General features: G+C 33.7%; 1 pseudogene; it reads left to right on the forward strand.

Annotated features, from left to right (window-relative positions):
- The first annotated feature begins 393 nt into the window (after positions 1–393).
- LOC120136866 lies at positions 394–2,798 on the forward strand (annotated as a pseudogene).
- The last annotated feature ends 6,101 nt before the right edge of the window (positions 2,799–8,899 follow it).

An 8,899-nucleotide genomic window follows, 5' to 3' on the forward strand; every position in this document is an offset into this window, starting at 1 on the left:
TCATTATCATCTGGTACCACCTTCTTCAACAGGTGACGTTCTTATGGTTTACGCAGGATCCAGTTTCTTGGATATATAAAACAATTAACACAACCTAACTCTTGGAGACTGTTCCTAATAGTAAAAAGATCCACATTGGAGGAGTTGTGTCAGATTTTTAGGTAGTATCTTCTTGTTGATTCACCTGTGGAGGATTCTTGGTCATAGTTGTTCCCCTCTGGCAATACCCAACCATCCTTCAGTTTGGTATTTTCTATCCATTTTTTACTCTTGGAAAGAATAGAAAAAGTAGGATTATTGTTGAATCTTGTAGCCATTTTTCCTAAATTGAGGATAACACCCCCTCAAAGCCTGCAAATTTTATTCCCTTTTTTATTCTCCCTTTTTCTGCTTGTTTTGATCTCTCTATTTAACAGTTCGGGTTGAGACTGGAATTGAACAAGGAGATGTTGTTAGCATGCATTATGATCCCATGATTGCAAAGCTTGTAGTATGGGGAGAAAACCGTGCTGCAGCACTAGTCAAATTGAAGGATTACTTGTCAAAGTTTCAGGTATAAATTTTTTTGAGAAATTTAGTTCTAAACTTACTTTGAAAGAATACATAATTGTCGCTCTAATGTATGCCCAATCATGAACTTGGCTCCAATTTTATGGTGAGTACTCCATGCTATGAACCTCTCACCTTGGCATGGCCATTGTTTAACACAAAAGGATGTCTTTTTAAATGCTTTTAAGCGTAAAATGAAGATTGTATAATGAATGGTTTGGAGGTCATTTATGGTTCTTCATGCAACCACGTTGAATTTGTATATGGGTGTAATTGTCATGAAATTATACTGTTTCACTGGCACCTTTTGTCTTTTCTGGCGTAATTAATGATTTCTACATGTTGGTAAATCATACTATTAATTTAACTAGGTAGCATATTCTCATGCCATTTTTTCCTCTAAGAGTTGCTGTTGTTCTATTTCGATTCTCATCATCTGTTCTTTTGCAGGTTGCAGGGGTGCCAACTAATATCAATTTCCTACAAAAACTTGCTAACAATAAGGCATTTGAAGAGGGCAATGTAGAAACGCATTTTATTGAGCACCATAAAGATGACCTATTTGTTGATCCTAATAACAAAGTAAGTTATGAGGAAGCATATAATGCAGCTAGATTCGGAGCAAAGCTGGTAGATGCGTGCCTCTGCGATAAGGAGCATTCTGCTTTGAAAGAAAGTCATTCTGGTAAGTTGATACTTTAGATTTTATCATGGAATCATTACTAGTTGCTTTGCATCCTCTTAGAATTTACACCTTGCAATTGTGTTCAGGGGATCCTAGCTTACTTACCATATGGTATTCTCATCCTCCATTCAGAGTCAATTATCATGCTAAGAGTACCATAGAACTTGAGTGGTAAAATGAATATGATAGCAGTGGTTCAAAGAATTAATGCTTTCTGTTACTTATCACCAGATGGGAACTATTTAATTCAGGTTTTTACTAACCTAAAGTGCAAGCTACATGTTAAAGATATTTCAGTATTGAAATTGTTTTTGGTTCAAAGTGCCTTTCTTAACTCTCTCTTTTTTGTTTTCCCTTTTTATATTTATTTTGTCTCACTTCCTGCCCTTGTAGCAGCATCTACAGATTGGAGAAAACAGTGACTACACCTTGGCAGTCAAAGCATCAAATCCGGGCAACGATAATTTTAGAGTTGAGGCCGATGGTGTAACGATGGATGTTAGTTTAGCTGTTCACACCAAGGTGAATGTTTTCTCTGCAACAATCTTTAACCGAATTTTTACTTTTTAGGGTATCACTGCTTTCTTCGATTTGCCTACTCAATCTGAATTGAAGTTCTGTTCTGATCTGTGGTTGATCATGTGGGATTTGGTCTTACCAGTGATGGATCCTTGGTTTTTCAAGCCTACATATTTACAGTCTTGTAACCTCTTGAAGGATTCAATTAATTGCGAAAATAACCTGTAAAATTTATCTGGTTGTCATCTGTAGCTATTGGCTATGTTGCTTTGACTTATAATTTATCTTTAAGTTACAATGTATGGTAAATAGAAGAAATTCTGAGGGTACAGGGGTGCCCCTCCAAATGTATGGTATACCTTTCCGGACTATGTCTGACCTTGTACCCAAATCCAAGCAACCTAGCATATCAGGTATGACAGGCATGCGTAGGACCGTAGGTTTTATCTAGTTATAACTAAAGTGCAGAAAATTCTGAGGTTGTTCTTTCTCTCTGATAAAATCATGTAAAAACCTATTATCTGGGGTTGCAGGGTCAGATCAAACACATACATATATGGCATGGGCCGCACCACCATCATTTCAGACAGAAACTAGGTCTTGAGTTGGCCGATGAAGATGAAACACAGCATAAGACGAGTTTTGAGTACACAAGCCACCCTCCTGGAACTGTAGTGGCACCCATGGCTGGTTTAGTTGTTAAGGTTCTAGAAGAGGATGGAGCGAGGTGGAAGTCCTAGAAGCCATGAAGATGGAGGTTTGTATTACCGTTTACCAATGACAGCTGCAACACGATGTTATTTATGGTTACTAAAAGTTGCTTTATTTGACAGCTTGTTGTAAAGGCAACATCTGCCGGCTTTGTTGAAGGGCTTAAAGTGAGTGCCGGTCAGCACGCTTCAGACGGTAGTGTTCTCTTCAGAGTCGAGGTTAGTCATTTAGTTCCTCTGTATAATTCCTGCCTACAGTGTGTTTTTACCCTATAATTTATTAACTAAAAGAATTATTGACATGGTAGACCGAAGGGTTCTGTCGCATCTCTTAAAAATATCAAATTTTTATATCTTTATGTAATTTTATGATATTATCATGAATATTTAAGCTCGCATCTCTTAATATAAAAATCTTATCCCATGTATGCTATTGATTAGCGACATTTGTTTATTAGAACAAAGACGTTGTACTTATCCTGATGTTAATGATACACACGCCATTGGCGAGATTTATTGTGATTTCTCATCACTCACCAAACCTTGGATAAAGACGGCAGGGCAGCGGAGACGATGGCCATGTCCACTCATATTGCTTGATTTTACAATTATATCCCCTCTAAGTTGGTGTTTTGTTCCTCAATTTTGATATTATTTTTTTAATAGCCAATGAAATTATGCTTTAATGATATAGATTTTTTTTTTGTATTTTATCAAATTTGTTAATATGACGTCTTTATATTTTGAATTGTTTAATATAAATACTCATATTTTATTATTATATTTTACTCCTTAGGATGTGTTTGGTTCACGGAATGCAAGATTACCAGTGGGAATAAAAAATTACCAGGGAATACGATTACTGAGAATGTTGTATTTTGTGTTTGGTTGGTTTAGCAGGAATGTATGATTACCGTGTTTGGTTAAAGGAATAAAAGATTATTGGAATGTATATTTGACCAAATTGCCCTTATTATATATTTTGTTTTTTAACAAGTTAGAAAATATTTATATATTTTCTTTAAAAAATTAAATTAATAAAATTTATATAATTTTTTTTACAAAATTAAAAATATAAAAAGGTTTAATGAAAGGGTAAAATTTTATTTTAACCCCTGAACTTTATATAAAATTTTAATTATAGACTTTTTTTTGTAAATCTAAAATAGTTTAAGGATAAATTTATAATTTAACCTTCGTAGAATTTTTATTATTCAATGACAGAATAATGATATTTTTGAAAGAAAGAAAAATTAAGGGCATTTAGTCTAAAATGCCGGTTGTCGTAACCGGTTTTCGTCCGGGCACGAAAAAATTTATTTGGCGGGAAAAGTGATGTGAATAAATGATTTTAAAAATAATTTGGGAGTCGCCATCGGCCTTTTGGGTCAGGTAGGTCGAATACCTAAAAATTATTTTTTTTTAAAAGAGTTTTAAGAAAACACCAATAAAAAAAATAAACTGATCTGCATTTATAACCAAAAATTCGTTCTTTTTAATAATAAAAAGGGATTCGTGGTCGGTTACGTTTAGGGAAGGATTAGCACCCCTACAACGCCCAAAATTGGTACTTTTTAATTATAGATTGTCTCTATTATTAAAATTTTAAAAATTCAAAAATATATTTAATTTATAATTCTATTATTTCAAAATTAAAAAATATTTATTTATTTAAAAATATCAGAAAAGAACTTCTAGGTGCCTTAAGACAGCTCTTTTCTTTGATATTGATAAATATTAATTTAAATAATATTGTTTAATTTTAAAATATCAGAATAGGACATCCAGTTGTATTAAGACTGTCCTTTTCTTCGATATTAAAAATAAATATTTAAAAATTACTATTTATTATATATTATGAATATAAAATATTTAACAATATAATAAAATAAAATACTACTAAAACAATATATTTAAAACAATAAAATAAATGAAGACATATAAAATAAATAACTAAATTATAATAAAAATAAAACTAAATCTAATTCCTAATTAATTGAAAATATAGGGATTAAATATTTTATTTTCTAATTTAATAATTTAGTGACCAAAATAAAATTATCTAAAATTCGAATTTTATAATAGAATAAATTAAAAATATGAACTAGGGATTAAAAAATTATTTATTAAAATTAAGGGATTAAATCTGTCATTTATCCTAAATATATTATTTTAATAAAAAGGACTAAAATGGATAAAATTAAAATTCAAAGACTGAATTAAAATTATTATAAATTCAGTTTAGTGACCAAAATATAAAATTTACAAGTTGGGAGGACTACGGACGGGATTTAACTATTTTGTAATTACGCGCATAGTCCTTCCCGAAACAACGTCGTTCGGGAAGGACTATATATGTCCAAAAACCGGCTGGCCCGAAGGGCCAGCTTCATTTCATCATTTCTGTTCTCTCTCTAACTGAGAGAGAACAAATTTCTCTCTGCCCTCTCTCTAGCTTCCCTCATCGGAGGGAAGCCGGTCACCGGACGGCAACCGTCTGCCGCCGTGACCATCACCGCCGGCCACCGCATCCGGTGGCCGGAAAAAAAGATTTTTACACTAATATATAGATCGGACCGTCCTAAGGACGGTTCCGGTGTTATTTCTTCCTAAAAGGCTCCCAATCGGAGCGAATCTACAAAAGTACCTTCGTTGTTTCGAAGGTTCCGGTGAGATCTGGTAGTCGGGGCTTCCTCGGTAAGTTCTCTTCTTCCTTTTTCCTTCTTTTTTTTTTGTTTCTGCTTATGGGATATTTGGCTGAGATCGTTGGTTAGTATTTTTTTTCTGTTTCTCTGTTTTTTTTCTTTCTCCGGTTCTGTCTCTCTTTTTTTCTTTTCTGTCCTCCTCCTTTTTTTTTCCAGGTGGGGTGATGGCTTTATAGCCATCACCGGTGTTCGTCTCAGACCGGTCCGAAAGAGGTTCTTCGGTGAGTCACCGGACTTCCAGTGGTGACTCACCATTTTGGGTAAGACGTGTGCGGCTGGAGTGGGTGTGGCGGTGAAGGCTTCTGGAACCAGCAGCGGCGGCGCTGGGACGTGTCCCTAGGGTATAGATACCCTAGGGTTTCCTCTGGCAAATGGTGGACCGTTGGATCAAACCAGATCCAACGGCTGGAATTGAAGATGGCGGCTGAGGATGATATAAACCCTAAATTGGGTTTAAGGTTTACTGTAGGATTTTGGGTCTGGGCCATTGTTTGTAAATGGGCTTCCATTTGGGCTTGTAATATTTATTTATATATGTATTTAATATATTTAATAATAATAATAATAATAATAACAATAATAATAATAATAATGATAATAATAATAATAATAATAATAATAATAATATGGGTAAAAAATTAGTATCTTCAGCTGCCCCTCTTTGCTCATTCTTGTGTTAACAAGAATAGGGCAAAGATGAAAAGATAATAAAATTTTTTATCCATTTGGCTTCACTTGATTATAATGGAAATATTGAATAAACTCTTCTCTTTCTTCAGATGAGTTCTTCTCATTATGAACTTTCTGCTGGGGATGATGATCCATCAAATGATGAATTCAAGCAAAAGATTGAACAAGTTCTTCTCATTATGAACTTCTTCTTCCTTCTTCAGATGACGAGTTCTTCTCATTATGAACTCTACCTGGCAAAGTTGATCCATCAAATGATGAATTCAAGCAAAAGATTGAACAAGTTCTTCTCATTATGAACTTCTTCTTCCTTCTTCAGATGAGTTCTTCTCATTTTGAACCTTCTCTGGCAAAAATAATCCATCAAGTGATGAATTCAGAAAAAAGGTTGAACAAATTCTTCTCATTATGAACTTCTTCTTCCTTCTTCAGATGAGTTCTTCTCATTATGAACCTTCTCTGGAAAAGCTGATCCATCAAGTGATGGATTTGAGCAAAAGATTGAACAAGTTCTTCTCATTATGAACTTCTTCTTCCTTCTTCAGATGACGAGTTCTTCTCATTATGAACTTTCTCTGGCAAAAATAATCCATCAAGTGATGAATTCAGAAAAAAGGTTGAACAAATTCTTCTCATTATGAACTTCTTCTTCCTTCTTCAGATGAGTTCTTCTCATTATGAACCTTCTCTGGAAAAGCTGATCCATCAAGTGATGGATTTGAGCAAAAGATTGAACAAGTTCTTCTCATTATGAACTTCTTCTTCCTTCTTCAGATGACGAGTTCTTCTCATTATGAACCTTCTCTGGAAAAGCTGATCCATCAAGTGATGGATTTGAGCAAAAGATTGAACAAGTTCTTCTCATTATGAACTTCTTCTTCCTTCTTCAGATGACGAGTTCTTCTCATTATGAACTTTCTCTGGAAAAGCTAATCTTTCAAATGATAGATTTGAATCTTTGCTAAAATCTTTGAAATTCCTGTTAAAAATTCAACAAGAATAAAAATGAATGAAAATGCACCTATTTTTGTAAACACCTAAAATATGATGCATGAATGTTAAGTTATTTGATTTCAGATTGGTGAACTGAATATTTCTTCAGTTGTAGAAACCCAATAAATCTTTCTTCTTCAAATCAGAGAATCTATCCTCTTTGACAAATGTAGAGGTAAATATAATGTCACAAAACCTCTTGAGAATAAAACTCAATGGTATAGGCTGTTGAAAAGCTTGCCTTCATGTGACATGTTGATTCTGATAACAACTCATCTGATTATGAAATAACCTTTCAAGATGATTTCACAGATATCGATAGTTCTTCTAATACAGAGAAATCTTGAATTCTGATTCTGATGAGGAGAATAAACTGTTATACTTGACAAAAATGGGATTCTCAGATGCTGAAGCTTCAAATAGCCCTGGGTTATGATTTTTGGGAAAGGAATAAGCAAAAGAAACTTGAAAAGAAACTTCTTAATGAAGATGATCATGCAGTTCATCTTTTAATTCCAATGATTGGTTCTATAATTTTTACCAAACCAGATCAGATAACTCAAAGAACACTTCCAGAAGATGCTATTGAGCACATTCATCTTCTAAATTCAATGATTGGTTCTACCAAACCAGATCAGATAACTCAAAGAACACTTCCAGAAGATGCTATTGAGCACATTCATCTTCTAAATTCAATGATTGGTTCTGCCAAACCAGATCAGATAACTCAAAGAACACTTCCAGAAGATGCTATTGAGCACATTCATCTTCTAAATTCAATGATTGGTTCTACCAAACCAGATCAGATAACTCAAAGAACACTTCCAGAAGATGCTATTGAGCACATTCATCTTCTAAATTCAATGATTGGTTCTGCCAAACCAGATCAGATAACTCAAAGAACACTTCCAGAAGATGCTATTGGCACATTACATTTTCTAAATTCAATGATTGGTTCTGCCAAACCAGATCAGATAACTCAAAGAACACTTCCAGAAGATGCTATTGAGCACATTCATCTTCTAAATTCAATGATTGGTTCTGCCAAACCAGATCAGATAACTCAAAGAACACTTCCAGAAGATGCTATTGGCACATTACATTTGTTCCAGTTAATGTTTGGAATAGGATATCACCATGCTTATTCGATGTAGAGCCAAAATTTGTAGATTCGAAGCATTTCCATGCTACTACACTGAAAAGGGCTATATTCATAATTCTACCAATTGAGAACAGATTTTCTCTTATTCTGCTTCCTCCATGTGCTGATGCTTTTCCATTGACAAAGAAATAATGGCCTTCCTTCGAGTGTCCAGAAGTATGTTCTTGATGATTGCAGAAAATGGAATCTAGTATGGGTTGGAAGGAATAAAGTTACTCCACTTGAACCTGATGAGGTGGAAATGCTTCTAGGTTTCCTTAAAAACCATATACAAGGATCTGTATAGAGACATGTTAATGTCTTGTTTCTTTTTGCTGGAATCAGTGCTACAAAAGTTGCCTTCTACTGTCTTAGTATATCTTTGAAAACAGATGTGCAAGAACTGAATGGTGATCGGTTGGAGCAATTGATGAATAGATTTGGCGGATTCGACCTTGTTGTCGGTAGTATTCTGTGTAACAATCTTAATGTTCATAGCTTTGAGATGATGATGATTTGCTTATTTTGTATTCCATGTATTTAAAAGTATTAACATAAAGTGATATTCAGAAATCTTTAAATTATTTCAAAATTATGTTAAGTCATATAAAAGAATAAATTAAATTTTCGAAAATAAGTTGAATCACAAATAAATTGGACTTGAAATAGATAGAATTGTATTCAAAGTTCTGGCAAACATAAGAATAATACAAATTCAAATGTCTCAACAAATTATAAGCATAAGTATTTCTAAATTAATCAAGTTGACACAATTTAGAGAAATGATGTAAGCTTTTGTCTGGAAGATCTCAAACGTTGTCGAAATGCTTGTAGATGTGAAGTTTCTCCCAAACTGTCAAAATCTTAAGAGAGTTCAATTGCCGGATGCCTAATAGCAAACTTCATT

Source organism: Hibiscus syriacus, unplaced genomic scaffold, assembly GCF_006381635.1.
Source record: "Hibiscus syriacus cultivar Baekdansim isolate YM2019G1 unplaced genomic scaffold, ASM638163v2 tig00110637_pilon, whole genome shotgun sequence".
Taxonomy (NCBI): domain Eukaryota; kingdom Viridiplantae; phylum Streptophyta; class Magnoliopsida; order Malvales; family Malvaceae; genus Hibiscus; species Hibiscus syriacus.